This window comes from Erythrolamprus reginae, unplaced genomic scaffold (assembly GCF_031021105.1).
Source record: "Erythrolamprus reginae isolate rEryReg1 unplaced genomic scaffold, rEryReg1.hap1 H_51, whole genome shotgun sequence".
Taxonomy (NCBI): domain Eukaryota; kingdom Metazoa; phylum Chordata; class Lepidosauria; order Squamata; family Dipsadidae; genus Erythrolamprus; species Erythrolamprus reginae.
This window is the reverse complement of record NW_027248508.1, coordinates 31,820-57,696: the sequence shown is the minus strand read 5'-3', so window position 1 is coordinate 57,696 and position 25,877 is coordinate 31,820. Positions and strand designations below refer to the sequence as shown.

At 44.1% G+C, this 25,877-nt stretch overlaps 1 pseudogene; it reads right to left on the bottom strand.

Moving 5' to 3' along the window:
• The window catches only part of LOC139155753 (zinc finger protein 208-like), a 32,328-nt pseudogene extending 11,843 nt beyond the window's left edge, over positions 1 to 20,485 (bottom strand).
• Between the last annotated feature and the right edge of the window lie 5,392 nt (positions 20,486 to 25,877).

Here is a 25,877-nt window from a genome sequence, read left to right as displayed (position 1 = left end):
TTGTAAAAACTAAAAAAAGAGAATTGAATTTAAAATATTGGAAACCAGATGGCGAGGATAAGAAATGGCGGGAGCACTAGCGATTCAACACAAATTGTAGTTATTGTTTTTTGGTTTAAATATATAGAACTTTATTCTATAGATTATATAATGTATTAGGAAAGGTTTTTTATGTGTGTGTGTGTATATATCAAGAATCATGAGGTACAACACAATGATTATAGGGATCAAATAAGCAATGAGGAAACAATCAATATTAATAAAAACCTTAAGGATAGAAGCAACAAGTTAGTCATACAATCATTGGTGGGAGGAAACGGGTGATAGGAATGATGAGAAAAAACTAGTAGTAATAGTAGTGCAGAGTTAGTAATTACTTTGACAGTGTTGAGGGAATTATTTGTTTTACATTTTGAGGGTAGGAGTTGAAACCGTTTATGTCCAGGATACAAGGGATGCGACAATCCAACAATCAGGACATTCAAAGAGTTTATCTCCTGTATTAGACTTCTGATGTCTCACCAGGTTGGAATTATCCCTAAAACATTTCCCACAGTCAGGACATTCAAAGGGTTTCTCTCCCGTGTGAGCCCTCTGCTTTTGCACCAGGTTAGAATTACCACTAAAACTCTTCTTGTAGCAGAACAAGAACGACTTGTTGCCAATAAGAGAGCAGAGACCACGAGAAGATTGAGATTGCCAGGTTTATTTGGTGCATGCATCAGGTTCAGAAGATATAAAAGCAATGTCTGAACAACGTGGATTGCTTTTCAGGGCTCTTTATACTGGTTTTGCCCTGTTGTCGGCCATAGGACCCAGGGGAAGAGCCTTCTCTGTGGCGGCCCCGACCCTTTGGAACCAACTCCTCCCAGATATCAGAGTTGCCCCCACCCTCCTAGCCTTTCGTAAGCTCCTTAAAACCCACCTCTGTCGTCAGGCATGGGAGAATTGACATGTTCCTTCCCCCTAGGCTTTAAAATTTATGCATGGTACGCTAGTGTGTATGATTGGTTTTTAACTTGTGGTGTTTTTTAAATTAATTTAAATATTGGATTTGTCTTACATTGTACAGTGATCCCCCGATTATTGCGAGGGTTCCGTTCCAGGACCCCTCACAATGATCGGTTTTTCGCGAAGTAGCGCTGCGGAAGTAAAAACACCATCTGCGCATGCGCAGATGGTGTTTTTACTTCCGCCGCAGCAGCGAGGAGCCGAAGATTGGGGTTTCCCCACCGCCCACGCAAACTCCTCGCTGCCGCTCGCCCGCCCTTCGCCCGCCCACGCCGTTCGCTCGCGCCGCTTCCCAGCTGAGTCCTGAAGCCAATTCGCTTCAGGACTCAGCTGGGAAGCGGCGCGGGCGAACGGCGTGGGCGGGCGAAGGGCGGGCGCGCGGCAGGCGCGCGGGCAGGCAGGCGGCGGACAAGCCGCTCACTCGCGCCGCTCGCTCGTGCCGCTCACTCGCGCCGCTTCCCAGCTGAGTCCTGAAGCCAATTCGCTTCAGGACTCAGCTGGGAAGCGGCGCGGGCGAACGGCGTGGGCGGGCGAAGGGCGGGCGAGCGGCGGGCGCGCGGGCAGGCAGGCGGCGGACAAGCCATTCGCTCGCGCCGCTCGCTCGCGCCGCTTCCCAGCTGAGTCCTGAAGCCAATTCGCTTCAGGACTCAGCTGGGAAGCGGCGCGAGCGAACGGCATGGGCGAGCGAAGGGCGGGCGGGCGGCGGGCACGTGGGCAGGCAGGCGGCGGACAAGCCGCTCACTCGCGCCGCTCGCTCGTGCCGCTCACTCGCGCCGCTTCCCAGCTGAGTCCTGAAGCCAATTCGCTTCAGGACTCAGCTGGGAAGCGGCGCGGGCGAACGGCGTGGGCGGGCGAAGGGCGGGCGAGCGGCAGGCGCGCGGGCAGGCAGGCGGCGGACAAGCCGTTCGCTTGCGCCGCTCGCTCGCGCCGCTTCCCAGCTGAGTCCTGAAGCCAATTCGCTTCAGGACTCAGCTGGGAAGCGGCGCGAGCGAACGGCGTGGGCGGGCAAAGGGCGGGCGAGCGGCAGCGAGGAATTTGCGTGGGCGGTGGGGAAACTCCTCGCTGATGCCCGCCGCTCGCCCTCCCGCCAGCAAGAGGGGGAAGACCCAGGGAAGCCGCCCAGCAGCTGATCTGCCCGGCGCCATCTACACATGCGTGCCCATAGAAAAAAAGGGCGCGCATGCGCAGATGGTGTTTTCACTTCCGGGTTGAAAAATCGCGATTTAGCCCGTTCGCAATGATCGGGATCGTGATACCCGGGGGATCACTGTATTGCTATTGCTGTGAGCCGCCCCGAGTCCGCGGAGAGGGACGGCATACAAATCTGATCAAACTTAAACTTAAACTAAGCTGAGCAGTGAGCAATTGCTCACTTAAAAATCATCATCAACTCAGAGTTTTTCAAACCTGCCCAGAAGCCGAGAGGGAGTGAGAAGGAAGGAGAGAGGAAGAGAGGAAGAGAGAGAAACAGATAGAAAAAAGAGAGGAAGGAAAAGAGAAAGAAAAAGAATGGGAATAAGGAAGAGAGAAAGAAAATCAAAATCCAGTTTGAAACTAGCTCAACTATTTAAGTGGCATTTTGATATTGATAGAGTTGCCCTATTATGAGCTCACTGTTATAGACACACAGTACAGTATTTTATTTTGAAATTCTCTGAGGCAAAACAGGGTGGGTTATTTATTTGTTTGTTTGTTTGTTTATTCATTTATTATTTCTGTGCTGCCCAGTCCCGAAGGGACTGCTGCTCAGACACTATACTTTTCGCCCCCCCCCCCCCAAAAAAAAAAATTAGAGGGAACACTGTTGTTGGCACTTAGAAAATGTCAAGTTTATAGCAGATATATGTAGGACAAAGGTCATATATCAAAAAGAGCATAATCCTGGCAAGAATTGCAGTATGAAATGAAAATACAGATATCAAAGCATAGCCCAGCTTCCACATTTCCCCCCTCTTGGAACTCCAACCGAAATAAAGTTTATTCGGATGGGGTTTCAACCATGTTACTGGAAGGGGGTTGAAGGTGTTGGAGGGTCTGGGGCTGGAGCGGCAGGAGAACTTCATATATTGGGTCCTCATTATCGGGGTCCTGAGTTCCCCTTCCACATTTCCGCCCCTGCGGTTGTTAAGCAATTGCAGGTGCCACAGAGTCAAAATCTTCTCGGAGGACTTTTTGTCCACCACCAGTGAAACAGTGCTATGAAAAAGTTTCATAAAAAGAGGAAGCACACAGGGGACAATAACACAGCCAGCCACCAGAAAAACAACACAAGCCACAATATATTCGATACCGGGAAAAGAAGGAAGACGGCAAGGGCATGGGAGAGGTCCAAACCTTTCCAAGTCTGCACTGGAACATGTGCAATCTTGACCATGCGATCGGCGATTTCCTTAATGACCTCCCCACTATTATCAATCTTGATGCAGCAATTAGACAAATTAAACTTGACACACACACACCCTTCCTTGGCCAAAAGATAGTCCAAAGCCAGCCTGTTTTGCATGATATACGTGCATGACCTAACACTCTCCGAGGCCAAGTGGGCAAGACCACAGACCATCTCGTTGGTGACAATTTCCACCACTGCCTGAAGGCGGATGAGATAGTTAAGCATATAAATGGGGGTGTGGTAAACAAAGGTACCATCCTCGGCCCAGGTGGCCGGACCATAAACCTTTATGATACGCTCGGGGGGCCATTCATCATCCTTCCAGTTCCCGATTTTAAGGTCGCTAATGAGGGATCTTTTAAAGCGGACATTGCCAATTTCATCATATACAGGCACCCCAAGAACCTGCCTTTGTTTCATGGGGAGCAAGAATAAACCAGGGCGAATGACACCCAGGACACAAGAGCCACACCAATTGAGAGGCAGTTGGGCATAAGCATATTTTCCACAAATCCAGTACATGCCATCTGGAGCAAGCCAAAGCAATTTGGTGTTTTGGGGGTCCAAAATATAAGGCTTCAGGAGGCTAACGTTTTGCAATGCCCGGGCCATGGTGGTTGGCTGCAGACCCTTGCCAGACCACCAGGCTGCATGGTTCCACGTGGACAGGCAACGCAGGTTTCCAACGTGGGCACAGCCAGCAGTGTGGTTACGGGTATAACAGACATTGCCCACCAAGTTAGAAGACAGAGCCCAGTTCCCCTCCTTCCTTGCAGTGGCTGTCAGATTTACCGGCCAGCTCCATGTCATGGACAACGGTGTAATTCAACTCAAGTGCTTCCCAAGGCCATTTCTCACCCATGGTAGTTCCCCCACAGACAAAACAGTTCTTAACCTGAAGGGTGCGCGCTACATCTTGTGCAAGTTGTACAAAAGTATTGGTAACAGCAGAAGGGACTGCCCATGTATTCAGTTTATCCATTTCCTGATAGTAGGACCAAAAGAGGCTCTTTTTCCGTACTACTGTCCAGATCTGGCCCGTGATTTCCAAGGACAGAATCAGAGAGGGGTCATATCCCTGGCCATCTATTTGCATTCCAAAAAGTATAGGAGCTTGTGGGACCACAACCGGAGTGAAAGAGAGAGTGACAGGGTTACACTGGCCACTTTTGTAGTTTGGGAAAACCTCCCCACGAGTTAGGGAGAACTTCATCCCACCCGTAGTGCCAGGGGTCCATGTAGCAAATGTAACGCAAGACCAATAGGGGCAGTAGTTGTGGTTAATGACACGGCGGTCGCCCCATTGGGAACCATGGCAAACATATCCATGCTGGAAGGAATAAGAGCCTTCCCAACTCAGGCTGCCACACCCGCCTTGGGGGTGGGCATTACGGTTCATATAATAGCAGGCATCAAAGGTAAAATTTACAGGGAGATTGAGTGAGATGACATCTAATAGTACTCCCGGTCTTACACTGATAGAATTTGCGACCATCATGCCAACAAGGGGGTAGTCCAACCTCAGAACAGTCAGCGGGTCTGAGGGTAGTCCGGGCAAATTGCTGGAGGAGGGTGTGATAACGGGCAAACCTGTCAGCGGTGGCTTCATTAGGGTCTATTTGGAGAACAGGGGATCCTAGTCCCCCACCCAAAGCTGCGGGTAGGGGAGTGGTGGTTCCCTCAAGCGGAGGCGGGTTTCAAGAAGGGCCACCCCCCCAGTCCCTGCGGTGGAGGAGTCCTGTAGGGATGATTGTGTCTGGCCATAGGGCAAAAGGACATATGGCGGGGGCTGGGACACCTCCTTTGGGCAACTGGACAATACAGGGGGTTGGCTGGGTCCTCTGACCCTTTTGGTGTGGGAGATGGAACAATGTGCACTTCTCTGGGCTGCCAGGGAGGGCATGAGTTATCTCCCCCTCTCCTAGGGGTCCTTCTCCTGAGCGTGGCCCCTGAAGGAATGGGGACCATGGCCAGGACTTTACATTGTTTGGTCCTACATTTGGTGACCCATGGGGGTGGATTTCGAGCTAGTTTCAACCAAACATCAATGTATGGCTCTTGGTCAGGATGACCCAAGGCAGGATCAAATACAAGTCTATGAACAATATAGTGGGAATACAGTGATCCCCCTTTTATTGCGTCCCCAACCATTGCGAACAGGGTACTTCGCGATTTTTCAACCCGGAAGTCAAAATACCATCTACGCATGCGTGCGTTTTTTCTATGGGCACGCATGCGTAGATGGCAACCGGGAGATCAGCTGCTGGCTGGCTTTCCTGGGTCTTCCCCCTCTTGCTGGCGTCAGCGAGGAGTTTCCCCACCGCCCACGCAAACTCCTCGCTGCCGCCCGCCCTTCGCCCGCCCACGCCGTTCATTCTCGCCGCTTTCGAGCTGAGTCCTGAAGCGAATTCGCTCCCGGACTCAGCTCGAAAGCGCCGAGAGACAGCGCCAAGGAACGGCCTGTCCACGCTGTCTCTCGGCGCTTTCGAGCTGAGTCCGGGAGCGAATTCGCTCCCGGACTCAGCTCGAAAGCGCCGAGAGACAGCGCCAAGGAACGGCCTGTCCACGCTGTCTCTCGGCGCTTTCGAGCTGAGAGACAGCGCCAAGGAACGGCCTGTCCACGCTGTCTCTCGGCGCTTTCGAGCTGAGTCCGGGAGCGAACTCGCTCCCGGACTCAGCTCGAAAGCGCCGAGACAGCGCCAAGGAACGGCCTGTCCACGCTGTCTCTCGGCGCTTTCGAGCTGAGTCCGGGAGCGAACTCGCTCCCGGACTCAGCTCGAAAGCGCCGAGAGACAGCGCCAAGGAACGGCCTGTCCACACTGTCTCTCGGCGCTTTCGAGCTGAGTCCGGGAGCGAATTCGCTCCCGGACTCAGCTCGAAAGCGCCGAGAGCCAGCGCCCCCCGGACCCCCAACCCGGGTTTGGGGGGCTGCTAGGAAGCCCCCCATGCCGGCGGCAAACAGCCGCGCCGCCCCCAATCTTCGGCTCCTCACTAGCGCTGTGGGAGTAAAAACACCATCTGCACATGCGCAGATGGTGTTTTTACTTCCGCAGCGCTACTTCGCGAAAACCCGCTCGTTGCGGGGGCTCCTGGAACGGAACCCTCGCAACAAGCGGGGGATCACTGTATTGAAGGTTCCTATATCGGGCCATCCTAAGTTAAAAGAGGGCCATTCTGATGTACAAAGGTCATTTTATACCATACTCTTGTGTTTGATTATTATAAACCTGGTTGAAATGTTTCATTACACTCAAGGGGGGTCTTGGGCACACTTGGTTTACCTCCCATCTTCCACCTGGGGCACCAGACAGAAAAGGGGAGGGAGTATACAAGGGAGGTAAGGGGTCCTTCCCTTGAGACACAAAATGATTTTTATTCACTGCACACAATCTCTACCGGCACAAGGTCCTGGAGCTCACAGCCGCCTGTGGGAACCGCGGTAGGCAATCACACACACAGCTTTTTCTCTCAAAAGCACGGGCCTCCCACCTTATGAGCCACTTAATGAAGAACGAGCCAAAACGAGGGTGATCAGTCCTTGCCTCTGTCCCTCTACATAGGGAGAGATAGACTCCTACCGGTATCTAAAAAGTGCCTAAAACTGAGGACTTGCCTGAGGACTTGCCTTTAATCTTGGCGACTCGGTTACTCTTCCAGGACGGCGAACAGATGTCCTGGTCTCTTGTTTCCTCTCAGGAGTGGTTCTTGGATCGCAAACCGTCAGCGTGGCTGCCCCGGTGTCAACAGGAAGGTCCTCGGAGAAAGATTTCCGATGGCGCCTGGACTGTTCCTCTTTCACACCTGGGGCAGACGCCACTGAGGTGGGCATCCAGAGGGATCCAAAGTCCCGTCTGGTCCCTTCGTGGTCGCCAGAAAATGTAGCAGAACAAGAACGACTTGTTGCCAATAAGGGAGCAGAGACCACGAGAAGATTGAGATTGCCAGGTTTATTTGGTGCATGCGTCAGGTTCAGAAGATACAAAAGCAATGTCTGAACAACGTGGATTGCTTTTCAGGGCTCTTTATACATTTCCAAAGGAGTACAAAAAACACACAGTATCAGCCAATCAGATACTAGTTGTCAACGTTTCCTTATACAGAAAGTAAAGAAAGAGTTTTACTATGTAGAAGGTGCAGAATGTACAACAAGAAGGAACTTGCGGTTAGTATGTGGGTTCCTGCAGAAGCTATGTGCCTTGAGAGCAGGTGTCAGATCTATCTCTGCCCTATCAAAGCCATGTTCCCTTCCTGAGTACATTTCGTGGTTAGCATAGAGGAAACACAAGTGTGAAGGCAAAAAGTTTTGCCCTGTTGTCGGCACTTAGAAAATGTCAAGTTTATAGCAGATATATGTAGGACAAAGGTCATATATCAAAAAGAGCATAATCCTGGCAAGAATTGCAGTATAAAATGAAAGCACATATATCAAAGCATAGCCCAGCTTCCACATTCTCACAGTCAGGTCTTTCTAAGGGTTTCCCTCCTATGTGACACCACTAGAGTCTCAACACGCTGCAATTATGACTAAAACCTTTCCCACAATAGAGGATATTTAAGGGTTTCTGTCTTGTGTGAGTCCTTTGATATTTCAAATGGCTGGAACTATCACTAAAACCTTTCCCACACGACATTCAAAGAGTTTCTCTCCTGTATGAGTCCTCTTGTGTTTCACCAGGCTGGAATTATCACTAAAACATTTCCCACAATCAGGATATTCAAACGGTTTCTCTCCTGTGTGAGTCATCTGATGTCACACCAGGTTAGAACTCCAACTAAAACTTTTCCCACAGACAGGACATTCAAAGGGTTTCTCTCCTGTGTGAGTCCTCTTGTGTTTCACCAGGCTGGAATTCTCACTAAAATGTTTCCCACAATCAGGACATTCAAAGGGTTTCTCTCCTGTGTGAGTCCGCATGTGTTGTCCCAGGTTGGAACTATTACTAAAACCTTTCTCACACTCAAGACATTTAAAGGGTTTCTCTCCTGTGTGAGTCCTCTGGTGTTGCACCAGGCTGGAATTCTCACTAAAACTTTTCCCACAGTCAGGACATTCAAAGGGTTTCTCTCCCATGTGAGTCCGCTTGTGTTGTCCCAGGCTGGAACTATTACTAAAACCTTTCCCACAGTCAAGACATTTAAAGGGTTTCTCTCCTGTGTGAGTCCTCTGGTGTTGCACCAGGCTGGAATTCTGACTAAAACTTTTCCCACAGTCAGGACATTCAAAGAGTTTCTCTCCTGTGTGAGTCCTCTTGTGTTTCACCAGGCTGGAATTATCACTAAAATGTTTCCCACAGTCAGGACATTCAAAGGGTTTCTCTCCTGTGTGTCCTCTTGTGTTTCACCAGGGTGGAATTAAGACTAAAACTTTCTCCACAGTCAGGACATTCAAAGGGTTTTTCTCCTGTGTGAGTCCTCTTGTGTTTCACCAGGCTGGAATTCTCACTAAAATGTTTCCCACAATCAGGACATTCAAAGGGTTTCTCTCCTGTGTGAGTCCGCTTGTGTTGTGCCAGGTTGGAACTATTACTAAAACCTTTCTCACACTCAAGACATTTAAAGGGTTTCTCTCCTGTGTGAGTCCTCTGGTGTTGCACCAGGCTGGAATTCTGACTAAAACTTTTCCCACAGTCAGGACATTCAAAGGGTTTCTCTCCTGTGTGAGTCCTCTTGTGTTTCACCAGGCTGGAATTCTCACTAAAACTTTTCCCACAGTCAGGACATTCAAAGGGTTTCTCTCCTGTGTGAGTCCTCTTGTGTTTCACCAGGCTGGAATTCTCACTAAAAATTTTCCCACAGTCAGGACATTCAAAGGGTTTCTCTCCCGTGTGAGTCCGCTTGTGTTGTCCCAGTCTGGAACTATTACTAAAACCTTTCCCACAGTCAAGACATTTAAAGGGTTTCTCTCCTGTGTGAGTCCTCTGGTGTTGCACTAGGCTGGAATTCTGACTAAAACTTTTCCCACAGTCAGGACATTCAAAGGGTTTCTCTCCTGTGTGAGTCCTCTTGTGTTTCACCAGGCTGGAATTATCACTAAAACCTTTCCCACAGTCAGGACATTCAAAGGGTTTCTCTCCTGTGTGAGTCCTCTTGTGTTTCACCAGGGTGGAATTAAGACTAAAACTTTCTCCACAGTCAGGACATTCAAAGGGTTTCTCTCCCGTGTGAGTCCGCTTGTGTTGTCCCAGGCTGGAACTATTACTAAAACCTTTCCCACAGTCAAGACATTCAAAGGGTTTCTCTCCTGTGTGAGTCCTCTGGTGTATCACCAGGCTGGAATTGTGACTAAAACATTTCCCACAGTCAGGACATTCGAAGGGTTTCTCTCCTGTGTGAGTCCTCTTGTGTTTCACCAGGATGGAATTATGACTAAAACTTTTCCCACAGTCAGGACATCCAAAGGGTTTTTCTCCTGTGTGAGTCTTCTGGTGTTTTACCAGGTTGGCACTCTGACTAAAGCTTTTCCCACAGTCAAGACATTCAAAGGGTTTCTCTCCTGTGTGAGTCCTCTTGTGATTGACCAGGCTGGAACGATCACTAAAACCTTTCTCACAGTAAGGACATTCAAAGGGTTTCTCTCCTGTGTGAGTCCTCTTGTGTTTCACCAGGCTGGAATTGTGACTAAAACATTTCCCACAGTCAGGACATTCGAAGGGTTTCTCTCCAGTGTGAGTCCTCTGGTGTATCACCAGGCTGGAATTGTGACTAAAACATTTCCCACAGTCAGGACATTCGAAGGGTTTCTCTCCTGTGTGAGTCCTCTTGTGTTGCACCAGGATGGAATTATGACTAAAACTTTTCCCACAGTCAGGACATTCAAAGGGTTTTTCTCCTGTGTGAGACCTTTTGTGTTGCACCAGGTTGGAATTATGACTAAAACATTTCCCACAGTCAGGACATTCAAACGGTTTCTCTCCTGTGTGAGTCCTCTGGTGTATCAGCAGGTCGGAATTCTGACCATAACAATTCCCACAATCAGGACATTCAAAGGGTTTCTCTCCTGTGTGAGTCCTCTGGTGTACAACCAGGCTGGAACTCTGACTAAAACCTTTCCCACAGACAGGACATTCAAAGGGTTTCTCTCCTGTGTGAGTCCTCCGGTGTTCAAGCAAGTATGAATTATGACTAAAACTTTTCCCACAGTCAGGACATTCAAAGGGTTTCTCTCCTGTGTGAGTCCTCTTGTGTTTCAGCAGGCTGGAACTCTGACTAAAACTTTTCCCACAGACAGGACATTCAAAGGGTTTCTCTCCTGTGTGAGTCCTCTTGTGTTTCAGCAGGCTGGAACTATCACTAAAACTTTTCCCACAGTCAGGACATTCAAAGGGTTTCTCTCCTGTGTGAGTCCTCTGGTGCGTCACCAGCCTGGAATTATAACTAAAACGTTTCCCACATTTAGGACATTCAAAGGGTTTCTCTCCTCTGTGAGTCCTCTGGTGTCTCACCAGTTTGAAACTCTGACTAAAATCTTTCCCGCAGTCAGAACATTGAAAGAATTTCTCTCCTTTGTGAATACTCTGATGTTTCATGACTGAAATTGTGGCAGAATATTTTACAGCACATTCAAATGTTTTCTCTTCTTTGCGAGTATTGCTTGCTTCACCAGACTGGAATTCTCTCTTTGAAACTTTTCTCACAGACCTGACCTAAAAATTTCTAATGAAACATTTACACAATTTACCCTGTCATATGTTTTCTCCCTCATGTGCGTCTTCTGGTGTACCAACATGTTCCCATGCTCACTAAAGGACTTAGCACATTGGGAGCACTTTTGTGGCTTCCCTCTTGTGTGGTTGCTTCCATGAATCACAAGGCAGTTTTTGCTACATTGAGATAGTGTGTATGGCTTTTCTCCTTGTCTAGCTCCTCGTTTCATAAACAGCTCTGATTTGAAATCTCTTCTTTTTGGACAATAGGCAAATTTAAGTCACTTTTCCACAGCTGAGGCCACCAGAAATATGGACAATGCCTTGTTTAGTGGTGCTTTCATTCAAGCCGTTTTATTCCTCACAGGGAGAGGGCTGCATTCCTGTCTGCTCTAAGTGACTTTACTATTGGCCTTTTCCTCCCCACTGACTTCCAGATATTTCCCTTTTTTGCTGATTGAAAAACAATCTCCTTTGGCTTTTCATGTAACCTTCAGTTCTTCATAATGCTTATTTGAGCTTGAAATCTTTCTTGATTTTCTCTCTTGTCTAACAGCTGCTGGAGGAGCAGGAGGAGAATTGTATGGTTTTCTGAAAGAAATGGAAATATTTTGACTTTTCGCTTGATCTTCTTCCCTTTTCAATGTTGGTTCTTATTTACAATTGTCCAGAGTGCTCTTATTGCCATCCTCTTTGTCTGCAAGATACAAAGAAAAGTAGAACTTTGTTTATAAAGTTGTTAGAGATGATGTGAAAAGTAATAATAATTAATAATAACAATAATTTATTAGACTTGTATGCCACCCCTCTCCAAAGACTCGGAGCGACTCACAACAAATAATACAGAATTACAAATCTAATATGAAAAACAATAATAAAAAGCCCATTATAAAACAGTGATACAATCCAAACAAACCAAAAATGAAATGGAACAGCTAGGGGTATGTCAATTTCCCCAAGCCTGGCAACATAGGTGGGTTTTTAGAGGTTTGCAAAGGGCAAGGATGGTGGGGGCAGACCTAATCTCTGCGGGGAGTTGATCAGAGAGAAGGCTCTTCCCCTGGGTCCCGCCAGATGGCACTGTTTGGTCGACGGAACCCGGAGGAGGCCAACTCTGTGGGACCTAATTGGTCGCTGGGATTTGTGCGGCAGAAGGCGGTCCCGAAGGTATTCTGGTCTGATGCAATGTAGGGCTTTATAGGTCATAACCAAAACCCAACTCCATTACAGTCCCAGACTTCAGAAAAGCGGACTTTAAAAAGCTCAGAGCGAACCTGAAAAATAAACCCTGGAAGGAACTTCAAAAGAGTAAATCCACACAGGAAGCCTGGGAAGCCCTAAAAAACACTATCATTGAGGCCCAAAACAATTCTATCCCCATGAAAAACAAAAGCAGAAAAACGAAAATGAAACCAGCATGGCTAAACAAGGACCTCATAGACAACGTAAAAGAAAAAAAAGCCAAATACAATAAATGGAAAGAAGGACTCATAACCGAGGTGGATAATCAACTAAACATGAGCCAACAATGTGCAGCAGCAGCCAAAAAAGCCAATACAATCCCAAGCTGCATCAACAGGGGAATACACTCCAAGACCAGGAAAGACTTAATACCACTCTATTACGCCCTGGCCAGACCACACCTGGAGTACTGTGTTCAGTTCTGGTCACCACACTTCAAAAAAGACATTGAAACTCTGGAGAAGGTGCAGAAAAGAGCAACCAAAATGATCAGGGGTCTAGAAACCAAGACTTACGAAGAGAGACTGCAGGAACTGGGCATGGATAGCCTAGAGAAAAGGAGGGCCAGAGCAGACATGATAGCAGTCTACAGGTATACGAGGGGTTGCCACAGAGAGGAGGGTTTCACTTTATTCTCCAGGGCACCGGAGGGCCGGACGAGGAACAACGGCTGGAAGTTGACCAAGGAGAGATTCAACCTGGAAATAAGGAAGAACTTCCTGACGGTCAGAACGATCAATCAGTGGAACAACCTACCAGTGGACGTTGTGAACTCCAATACTCTGGACATTTTAAAGAGGAAAGTGGACTGCCATTTGGCTAGGATGCTATAGGATTTCACATAAAGAGCTGATTAGTGAAGATTGGACTTAATCCCAGGATAGTTCCTTCTTTATTGCAAACTATTGAACAATACGGAAAGGTAGCAGGTTTAAAGATAAATAAAAGCAAAACTTCTTTCTTAACTAAAAATATGAATAAAATACAAGAAACTAAATTAGAAAATATTTCTGGAATAAAAACCGTAAAGAAAGTAAAATATTTAGGAATAAATTTAACAGCGAAAACAATAACATTAAAAAATGATAACTACATAAAATTATTATCAGAAATTAAAAAAGATTTAGAAACGTGGAATAACCTGAAAATATCATTTTTAGGAAGAATTGCTACAATTAAGATGAATATTTTGCCTAAGGTTTTATTTCTTTTTCAGGTAATTCCAATAAATCCAGGGGGAACTTTTTTTAGAACTTTGACAAATTTAGTTAAAAAATTTATATGGCAAGGGAAAAAAGCAAGGATAAAAATAAACTGTTTAGAAGACACTAAAGAAAGAGGAGGATTTGGTCTTCCAAACTGGAAATTATATTACCAGGCCGCCGCCTTAACATGGATTAAAGATTGGATAACTTTAGAGAATAAAAGAATATTGAATTTAGAAGGACATGATCTCATGTTGGGTTGGCATGCATTTATATGGTATGGCAGCGAAAAAAATCACTCATATTTTAAAAGACACACATTAAGGAAGTATTTATTAGAAGTTTGGAAAGACATAAAGAAAAATCACTTCTTAAATGTTCCAGAATGGATAGCCCCCCTAGAAGCAATAACACATCCAAAGTCTATAAAAGACACGAAAATATTTTATAGATATAAAGAACTTTTAAATGACCAGATGAAGTTAAAACCTAGGAATAAATTACAAGAAGAAGGAATAATAATAGACTGGTGGCAATATGCCCAGATCCGATCCAGATACCAGAAGGATATAACTCTTTACATTTTTAATAAAAGTAAGAATCTGCTAAGTAATTTAATTATTACCAATTCAGTAAAAATGATAGGGAAAATATATAAATTTCTTATCGCTCACAAAAATATAGAGCTGACTTTAAAAGATACTATGATAAGATGGTGCAGAAATATAGGTAAGGAAATAGATATAGATACTTGGGAAAAAGTTTGGATTAATAATTGGAAAATGACCAAGTCAGTTTCATTAAAAGAAAACCAAATTAAAATGTTTTATAGATGGCACCTCCCACCAAACAGGATAGCAAAAATGTTTCCTAAAACATCCCCACTATGTTGGAAATGCAAGAAAGATATAGGAACTTATTACCATCAATGGTGGACATGTGGTAAAGCTAAAATTTATTGGAAGATGATTGAGAAGATATTAAAAGAAATATTAAAGCATGATATAGATAATACCCCGGAATTTTACTTATTAGGAATTACCAATCAGACTTATAAGAAAGAAACTCTTTATTTAATCATACACATATTAACTGCGGCTAGAATAATATATGCGCAAAACTGGAAGGGGGAGGAAATCCCCAAGAAAGAAGAAGTTATAGCTAAAATATTAGACTGCGCCGAAATGGATATGATGACAAGACGATTAAACGATCAAGAAGATACCAAATTTTATGAAACATGGAATAATGTATATAGATGGTTAGATAAGAAAAAATAAGAGATAGATCTGTTTTTATTTAGGTAATAACAATATCAATATTAGTTCAAATGTATTTGTAGATGATTTTGATATAACAGTTTACTTATATGCAACATATTAAGAATTTTGTTTTATGCATGTTTAGTAACTGAGATTTGTTTAAATGTTTGATTAGATGAATATATTACACATAAACAACATATTAAGAATTTTTACCTATACCGTACTAACATTGCATTTAAGATTTGAAAATTTTTTACTAGATTTTTTAACATTTAACAAATGTTTGATTATGTATTCTTTTTTCTATTTGAATGTATACTTTCAAAAGAAGCGGGGAAATACATCCCCATTCTATGTTTAATGTTTGTATGTCTGTATGTCTATTTTATGAAAAATAATAAAAAAAAATTAAAAAAAAAAAAGAAACTCTGGAGAAGGTGCAGAAAAGAGCAACCAAAATGATCAGGGGTCTAGAAACCAAGACTTACGAAGAGAGACTGCAGGAACTGGGCATGGATAGCCTAGAGAAAAGGAGGGCCAGAGCAGACATGATAGCAGTCTACAGGTATACGAGGGGTTGCCACAGAGAGGAGGGTTTCACTTTATTCTCCAGGGCACCGGAGGGCCGGACGAGGAACAACGGCTGGAAGTTGACCAAGGAGAGATTCAACCTGGAAATAAGGAAGAACTTCCTGACGGTCAGAACGATCAACCAGTGGAACAAGCTACCAGTGGATGTTGTGAACTCCAATACTCTGGACATTTTAAAGAGGAAAGTGGACTGCCATTTGGCTAGGATGCTATAGGGTTTCACATAAAGAGCTGATTAGTGAAGATTGGACTTAATCCCAGGATAGTTCAGTAGATTTGCAGCTGGCTGAAGCGTAGACATCAGAGAGTTGTTGTCAATGGCGAGTATTCTGAGCAGAGACAGGTTACAAGCGGTGTGCCACAAGGGTCTGTTCTGGGTCCTATTCTTTTTAATATGTTTGTGAGCGACATAGGGGAAGGTTTGGTAGGGAAGGTTTGCCTATTTGCCGATGACTCTAAAGTGTGCAATAGGGTTGATATTCCTGGAGGCGTATGTAATATGGCAAATGATTTAGCTTTACTAGATAAATGGTCAAACCAATGGAAACTGCAGTTTAATGTTTCCAAATCTAAAATAATGCACTGGGGGAAAAGGAATCCTCAATCTGAGTATTGTATTGGCAGTTCTGTGTTAGCAAAAACTTCAGAAGAGAAGGATTTAGGGGTAGTGATTTCTGACAGTCTCAAAATGGGTGAACAGTGCGGTCAGGCAGTAGGAAAAGCAAGTAGAATGCTTGGCTGCATAACTAGAGGTATAACAAGCAGGAAGGGGGAGATTGTGATTCCACTATATACAGCGCTGGTGAGACCACATTTGGAATACTGTGTTCAGTTCTGGAGAACTCATCTACAAAAAGACATTGACAAAATTGAACGGGTCCAAAGATGAGCTACAAGAATGGTGGAAGGTCTTTAGCATAAAACTTATCAGGAAAGACTTAATGAACTCAATCTGTATAGTCTGGAAGACAGAAAGAAAAGGGGGGACATGATAGAAACATTTAAATATGTTAACAGGTTAAATAAGGTCCAGGAGGGAAGTGTTTTTAATACGAAAGTATTAAAATGAGAAAATATTATTTTACTGAAAGAGTAGTAGATCCTTGGAACAAACTTCCAGCAGACGTGGTTGGTAAATCCACAGTAACTGAATTTAAACATGCCTGGGATAAACATATATTCATCCTAAAATAAAATACAGGAAATATTTATTTATTTATTTATTTATTAGATTTGTATGCCGCCCCTCTCCGTAGATAAATAGTATAAGGGCAGACTAGATGGACCATGAGGTCTTTTCTGCTGTCAATCTTCTATGTTTCTATGACACCAAACTGGCAGGAATAGCCAACACTGCAGAAGATGGGTGCAAAATGGGACTACCTTTGAAGAGTGTTTGCAAACTTCAACTTGCCCAAAATGCAGCCGTGCGAGCAGTCTGGGCTTTCCAAGAAAGGCCCACATCTCACTATCACTCCGCGGACTGCACTGGCTACCAATCTGTTTCCGGACACAATTCAAAGTGTTAGTTATGACCTATAAAACCCTGCATGCATAGGACTAGACTATCTCCGAGACCGCCTTCTGCCGCACAAATCCCAGCAACCGTTGAGGTCCCATAGAGTTGATCTCCTTAGGGTCCCGTCGACAAAACAATGTCAGCTGGCGGGACCTAGGAGAAGAGCCTTCTCTGTGGGGGCCCTGGCGCTTTGGAATCAGCTCCCTCCAGAGATTCGCACTGCCCCCATCCTCCTCACCTTCCAGAAGAACTCATCTCTGCCGCCAGGCCTGGGGTTCCTTAGATCTTCCCCCCAGACCAATAAATGCCTTAGTCTGATTGTCGAATGAATGATATTGATGGTTCTTCTTTTTTAATCAGAATTTTAAAGACTGTTTTATAATGTATTAATTGGATTGCTATTATTGATTCTTGTTTTCTGTACATGTTGTGAGCCGCCCCGAGTCCTCGGAGATGTGCGCTATCTAATAAAATGAAATTCAATGTTGAAAAATGTAAGGTTCTACATTGAGGCAAGAAATAAAAATTGCACAGGTACAGTATACATGGTACATTGCTCAACAGTAGTAACTCTGAGAGGGATCCTGGAGTCCTAGAGGACAACCAATTAAATATGAGCCAGCCATGTACAGCAGCTGTCAAAAAAGCCAACACAGTTCTAGGCTGCATAAACAGAAAGATACAATCAAGATCACGTGAAGTGTTAATATCATTTTATAAGGCCTTAATAAGGCCACACTGCAACGAATCCTGAATACTGCATTCAGGTTTGGTCACCAAGATGCAAAAAGGATTCTGAGACTCTAGAAAAAGTACACAGAAGAGCAACAAAGATGATTAGGGGACTGGAGTCTAAAACATATGAAGAACAGTTGCAGGGACTGGGCATGGCTAGTTAAATGAAAACAAGGACCAGGGGAGACATGATAACAGTGTTCCAGTATCTCAGGAGTTGCCACAAAGAAGGAGTCAACCTATTCTCCAAAGCACCTGAGGGTAGAACAAGAAGCAATGGGAGGAAAATAAACAAAGAGAGAAGTAACTTAGAACTAAGGAGAAATTTCCTGACAGTCAGAATGGTTGAACAGTGGAACAGCTTGCCTCCAGAAGTTGTGAATGCCCCAACATTGGAAGTTTTTAAGCAGATGTTGGATAATCATCTGTCTGAAGTAGTGTAGGGTTCCCTGCTTAAGCAGGGGGGTTGGACTAGAAGACCTCCAAGGTCCCTTCCAACTCTGTGTTATTATTAAGATCCTGAATAAGATAACCAAGCAACAGATCTGCAAACATCTAGAACCAAGCAAACTTAGAACCAGAAGCCAACATGGATTTGTTGAAAAAAGATCATGTCAAACAAAACTTATTTCCTTCTTAGAAAGTGTCTAAATTAAGTAGACTAGCAAAATGCTATGGACAAAGTATACTGGCATTTCAGAAAGGCATTTGATAAATACGACTTGGTAAATGAAGAAAATGTGGTATGGATATGATCACCATCCAATGGATTTGTAACTGGCTGACAAACCATATTCAACCACTAGTCAATGGAACTACATCTATGGAGACTCTATGTTATTCTCAGTATTCTTCAATATTTTCATAAAGAATCTCAGTAAATGACTAGAATGGGAACTCAGCTCATTTGGAATTATATTCCACCCAACTCCCAGACGACAATTTGGAGACAACACTAAACTGGCAGGAATAACCAACACCCCAAAAGACAAACTCAAGATACAGAAGAATCTTGATAGATTTGAACACTGGGCCGTTTCCAACAAAATGAAATTCAGTAGAGAAAAGAAAAGAGGTTGTACACTTAGTCACAAAAAAGCAAATGGCAATGTACAGAATAGGTAGAACCTGACTCAATAGCAGTAACTGTGACATGGATCTTGAAGTCCTACCATTGTGAACAATCAACAGTAGCCCAGAACTAAGGAGAATTTTTTTTGATGCTGAGAACAATTAATCAATTGTCTGAAATGGTATTGGGTCTCCTGCAGGGCGTCGGAATAGAAAACCCGCAAGGTCCCTTCCATCTCTCTCACAAAGCCCCAGTGATGGAGCACCTACAACCTCTGGAGGGAAGCCATTCCCAAAGAATCAACCTTAACTTGAAAGAGGCATTTTCATTCTTCCCACCTGCAGAAAATTGCAGCCCCCAGTTTCACAGCGTGCAGTACCAGCGGGCTTAAATTTCAGCAGGAGGGAACCTGCAGCAGCAGAAGCTGACATGCTTCATCCCAGTTGCTTCTCTGCTTCCAGGCCGTGGAGGAAAAACAAACAGCCTGACTTGCTCTCGGACTTTCCTCCCACCTGCCCTCAACTCACCTTCCAGCTGCTGCTTCGATCCTCGGGAGAGCACAAAAGCCGCTCTACAGGCCCTCTTTCTCCCATGAGTCTTCCGGAAGAGGAAGCTCTGCGTTTTTTCTCTCCTCGGGTCTTTTCTAGCAATTCAGTACTCGATGGTTTTAACTCCTCACCTTTTTGGCACTGATGCTGCCTTTCTGACTGCCATCTCCTGACAGCAGGAAGAACACTCTTGCCCCGTCTCTATCTAAGGCGTTTGCAAGATGTTCTCACTGTATAAATTCTATCAAATCGTTTTCCACTTCTAGCAACTGACCTTTGCAAGTGACCAGAAAATTTTCTCTTTCTTTTATTCTCTCACTCTCTTCCTCCCTCCCTTTGTCTCTCCCTCCCTCCTCTCTCTTCCTTCATCTTTCTTTCTCTCTTTCACTCTCTCTCCCTCCTACCTCCCCCCTCTCTCTTTCTCCCTTTCTATTTATCTTTGTCTCTCTCTTTCTTTTTCTTTCTTCCTTAATCTTTTTCCTCTCTTCCTCCCTCCTTTCCTCTCTATTTCCATCCCCTCGCTCTTTCTTTCTCTTCCTCTTTTTCTCTCTCTCCCTATTTCTTTCTCTCCCTCCCTCCCTCCTTCCCTCCTTCTCACTCTTTCTTCCTCACTCTTCTCCCCTCCCTCGTCATTCTCCATAAGGGCCTTCCCCCCACCATGAACCCAGCCTCCTCCGGCTCTTGGAAGAGACGCAAAGGAAGCCTGGTCGGGCCTCCCTCCACACACACACTTTTCCCCCTTCGGACCAGGCCCTAAGCGGGAGGCTCCTTCCTCCCAGACGCTCCCGGCTCCCCCCCACCTGCTCCTTCAGCAAAACGAGGGCTCCTAGGGCAGGGAGCAAACGGGGGGGGGGCGAGGGGAAGACCCCGCCTCAGGATGCTCCCAACCGCATTCAGGGAGGCTCCGCCAGCTCCGAGGTGAGGGAAAGCAACACTGTGCTTCCCACTCGGCGGATCCTGAGGTGCCCGGACAGACTGCGTCCTTGGGCTGGCCGCTGCCTCCAGAAGCACCGAGGCAACAGAAGCTTTGCCAATGACACCGTCTCCCCTCAGCAAGTGCGCGCCTCACCGTCCCCGCCGCGGCGCCCCTTTACCTCAGTGGGCCCTCTCGCTCTTTCTTCCTCCCCGCAGAGACCTCCTGCCAAGCTGGGTTAGGGGCGGAGAGGGCGAGGCATCAGCGGAAAGCCCAGAATCCCCTCCCGCAAGCCTCTTCTCAAGAGGGCTGGTTGGGAGGAAAAACAGCAGGACATTTTCAAAGGGACAAATTATCATAAAGTGTGTGACTGTCCCGCTCCTCTGGTCACTTTAGCCTAGTGAAATGTGATGCTTCTTAGCTTACCAAATTTAGTATGTTCTGAGCCCTGAATTTATCTTATTTTTGATTTTTATTTATTGTTTATTTAAAACAAACCAACATACAAAATATAAAATATACATTTATTTATTTATTGGATTTGTATGCCGCCCCTCTCCGCAGACTCGGGACGCCTAACAACAGCAATAAAACAGTATATAACAAAATCCAATACTAAAAACAGTTAAAAACCCATTACAGTGATCCCTCGATTAGCACGGTCTCGATTAGCGCGAAACGCTGCAACGCGGTTTTTCAAAAAATATTAATTAAAAAATAAGTTCTCTCTCTCTTTCTCTCCCTGTTGCCGGCGTGGTATATGAGAGAGAAAGAGAGAGGCAGAGAAAGAGAGAGGCAGAGGTCGGGCGCATTACCGGGAGGTGGAGGCGGCGTGGGGACGCTGGGTGCCGGGGACACCGAGGAGGGGGTGGACGTGGCCTCTCAGCTGCAGAGCCGAACAAGGGCGGAGGCAACGGCGAAGTCCGGCGCTGGGGCCATGCGGGGCCACTCATCCAGGGGGGCGTGGACTGGCAAGTCGCCCTCCTTTCTCTTTCTTTCTCTCTCTTATACCACACCGGTAACAGGGAGAGAAAGAGAGAGAGCGGAGGGCACCTTGCCGGTCCACGCCCCCCTAGATGAGCGGCTCCGCATGGCCCCAGCGCCGCCCAGGCAAAGGGGAAACCCCAAGATCGCTTGCCGCTTGCCGTATTGCAGCGAAGGAGGCGAAGCAAGGCTCCAAGCTGCAATACGGCAAGCGGCAAGCGGCAAGCGATCTTGGGGTTTCCCCTTTGCCTGGGCGGCGGGAAGACCAAGGGAAGGTTCCTTCAGCCGCCCAACACCTGATCCGCTCCGCAGCGCGGCAGCAGCGAGGAGCCGAAGATGGGGTTTCCCCTTTGCCTTTACCCCATCTTCGGCTCCTCGCTGCTTCCGCGCTGCAGAGCAGATCAGCTGTTGGGCGGCTGAAGGAACCTTCCCTTGGTCTTCCCCGCCGCCCACACGCAAACTCCACCATCTGCGCATGTGCGGCCATGAAAAAAATGGCGCGCATGCGTAGATGGTGTTTTTTACTTCCGCACCACTATAACGCGGAAATCGATTAGCGCGGGAGGTCTTGGAACGTAACCCCCGCGCTAATCGAGAGATCACTGTATATAAAAACCAATCATACATACAGACATGCCATGCATAAAATAGTAAAGGCCTAGGGGGAAGTGTATCTCAGTTCCCACATGCCTGGCGGCAGAGGTGGGTTTTAAGCAGCTTTCGAAAGGCAAGGAGGGTGGGGGCAATTCTTTTTTTTTCCAAATATTTTTATTAATTTTCATAAAATAGACGAACAGACAGACAGACATTTAACATAAAAGTGGGGTTGTATTTTCCCCGCTTATCTCAAAAGTATAAATTTGAATACAGAAAAAAGAATACATATTTAAGTACAATTCATTATTGTAAATGTTAAGAAATAATTTGTTAAACTTTTCATTATAATTTTTCATATTTAAAACTTTTCATATTTAAAACTAATTCTAATATAAATTCAAAATTCTTCTCATAATAATTCTTCATATATAGACTAATTCTAATATACAGTACTTCTAAAACAAACATATTCTAGGTAATTCTATAATAGCACATAAATCTTATCTTTGCCGAAACAATTTACTCATTTATTTAATTATTTATCTTAATCTTCTACTGTTTCTTCTTATTTATCAATATATAAACTTTGTTCCATGTTTCATAAAATTCCGTATCTTCTTGATCATTTAAGCGTCTTGTCATCATATCCATTTCAGCGCAATCTAATATTTTTGTAATGACTTCTTCTTCTTTGGGGATATCCTCCCCTTTCCAGTTTTGCGCATATATAATCCTAGCCGCAGTTAAAATATGTATAATTAAATATAAAATTTCTTTCTTGTAAGTCTGATTTGTGATTCCTAATAAATAGAATTCCGGGGTTATTTCTATATCCTGCTTCACTATTTCTTTGATCATTTTTTCTATCATTTTCCAATAGAGTCTAGCTGTGCTACACGTCCACCACTGATGGTAGTAGGACCCTATTTCCTTTTTACATTTCCAACACAACGGAGAAGTTTTAGGAAACATTTTTGCTATCCTATTTGGTGGGAGGTGCCATCTATAAAATAGTAGAGAAAAAGACTGATAAAATGGAGAAGAGAATGGATTACTTTGAAAACAGATCTGACATACAATACAGAAGATATGATGAATCAATCACACAGCTTGAAATGCAACGTGCTTCGTATGGGCTACGATTTCAAAATATAATAGAAGAAAAAGATGAAGATTTACAGACAACTATGGCTGAAACCATCGGAGGAATACTCCAGGCAGATCCCATAGAAATAAATAATAATAATAATTTATTAGATTTGTATGCCGCCCCTCTCCGAAGAAATCGATGAAGTTTTCAGAATTTCAAATAGCTACATACATCGTCACAATCTTCCGAGAGAAATTCACATCAAATTTGTAAGAAGAGCTCTGAGAGATGACATACTACATTGGGCAAGAACCGGAAAATTACAACATAAAGGAAAAGAAGTAAAAATACTAAAACAAGTGCCAAGAAGTGTCAGAGAAAGTAGAAGAGATTACCATTTCTTGACTAGAATTTTGATCAAAGAAAATATAACTTTCCGTTGGCTCATTCCACAAAGACTATCATTAACTTGGCAGTCAAAAAGATACAAATTAGAAAACCTGGATCAAGCAAGAGACTTTTTTGAAAACAGTGGAATATGCCAACTGGAACAACCAACAAAGGAATTGACAGAAAAGCAGGAAGAAGTTATGGGGGCAGCTGCTCAAGTAGAAGAGCAGGACCAAGGTGCTCGAAGAAAACAACCTCAGCGCAAAACTAAAGAAACCAAAAAACACTACAAATGACTACTTTGAAAGATTTGAAAATCTTTTCAGTAAATGTAAATGGCTTAAATGAACCGAGAAAAAGAAAACAAATGTTCTCAAAAATTAAAAATCAAAAAGCTCAAATTGTAATATTACAAGAAGTACATATAAAAAAGAATAATCGGAAATTATTATTAAATCCTAAAATTGGAAATATGTATGCTGCATTAGCAGACCAAAAAAAAAAAGGAGTAGTGATGTATGTTGAGAATTCTATAAATTCCAAACAATTATTTGCAGATGATGAAGGTAGAATCTTGATAGTACAAGTTAAAAAATTACATCAAAAAATAATGGAATTAAATATTGAAAATATGTTAATAATTGGAGATTTCAACACCGTTGCAAATAGACAATTAGACCACTCCGGGAAAAGAAAAATAGTAAAAAGAAAAAGAAAAATTTATTACCCACTACCTTTCAAAAAATGAAAACAGAATTATTATTAAATGACGTTTGGAGGGAAAGATATCCTCAAAAGAGACAGTATACCTTTTATTCTAACCCCCATAAAATCTAGACAAGAATAGATATGGTATGGGCTCCAAAAATAACTGCAGAACAAATAAAAGAGGTGGAAATAGATGTAAACACATGGGCAGACCATAACCCCGTAGTAGTCTATATGAGAAATAATAAAAAATATTTAAATTGGCAGATGAATAGAAATGTTTTAAAAGAAAAAAAATACAAGGATTGCATCGAGAAAGAATTAAAGATATTTTTTGAAATTAATAAAAATTCAGACACTACTCCACAAAATTTGTGGGACACAACCAAAGCATACATAAGAGGACTAACGATTTCCTACACTGCAAAACAAAATAAAGAAAAAAAAATTAAATATGAACAATTAATAAATGAACTAAAACAATTAGAAATCTTATCACAACAAAATACAAAGAATAGAGAATTAAAAAGGAAAATTGACGTAATCAAACATAAAATCAGATTAATAGAGCAAAACCAAATAGTGGAAAAAATAAAAAGAGCTAAACAATATTATTTTGAACATGCTAATAAACCAGGAAGATGGCTCGCATATAAACTTAGGAAACAGCGACAATCAAAAATAATTAAAAAACTAGAAGATAAAGATGGAACAATAAAACATGATACAGAAGGAAAAGCAAATATAGTACAATTTTTTTTTAAAGAACTATATAAAAAAGAAAATATTAGTGAGGACGAAGTTTTTAAATACTTAGAACATACTTAACTACCACAACTAACGGAAGAGCAACAGGCAAACATGGAAGAACCAATAACAATAGAGGAACTCCTTGCAATTATCAAAAAGCAAAAAAATAATAAAGCAACCGGACCAGATGCCATACCGGAGGAATGGTATAAAATAGAAAGTGAAACAATAATAAATAACATGTTAGAAATTTTTAATGAATGTAGGCTAGATGGTAGAATTCCTAAATCATCGTCAGAATCTTTAATAACTCTAATTCATAAATCAGGAACACCGAAAGAAAAAATTAAAAATTATAGACCTATATCATTATTGAATGTTGATTATAAAATATTTACTGCAATATATGCAGATAGATTAAAAAGAATTTTAAATGGGATAATACATCAAGATCAGAATGGCTTTCTACCAGGCAGACAGATTAAAAATAACCTTAGAATGATGATTAACACATTAGAATATTATGAAAAAACATTATCATTGATGTTCTTAGATGCCCAAAAGCTTTCGACAACGTTAATTGGACATTTATAAAAATACAACTGAATAAAATGAGATTTGGTCCTAAATTTGTAAATTTAATAGATGCTATACAGTGGTCCCCCGAGTTTCGCGATCTCGATCATTGCGAAACGCTATATCGCGATTTTTCAATCCGGAAGTAAAAAACACCATCTGCGCATGCGTGCCCTTTTTTCTATGGCCACGCATGCGTAGATGGAGTTTGCGTTCCCTGCCGGGCAGATCAGCTGCTGGGCGGCTTCCCTGGGTCTTCCCCCTCTTGCTGGCGGGAGGGCGAGCGGCGGGCATCAGCGAGGAGCCGGGGTTTCCCCTTTGCGTGGGCGGCCGGTAAGACCCCAGCGCCGCTTCCCAGCTGGGAAGCGGCGCGAGCGAACGGCGTGGGCGGGCGAAGGGCGGGCGAGCTGGGGGCGCGTGGGCAGGCAGGCGGCAGACAAGCGGCGGGCGCGGCAGTAGCGAGGAGTTTGCGTGGGCGGCGGGGAAACCCCAATCTTCGGCTCCTCGCTGCTGCGGCGATAGTAAAAACACCATCTGCGCATGCGCAGATGGTGTTTTTACTTCCGCACCGCTACTTCGCGAAAACCCGATCATCGCGAGGGGTCCTGGAACGGAACCCTCGCGATAATCGGGGGACCACTGTATATAC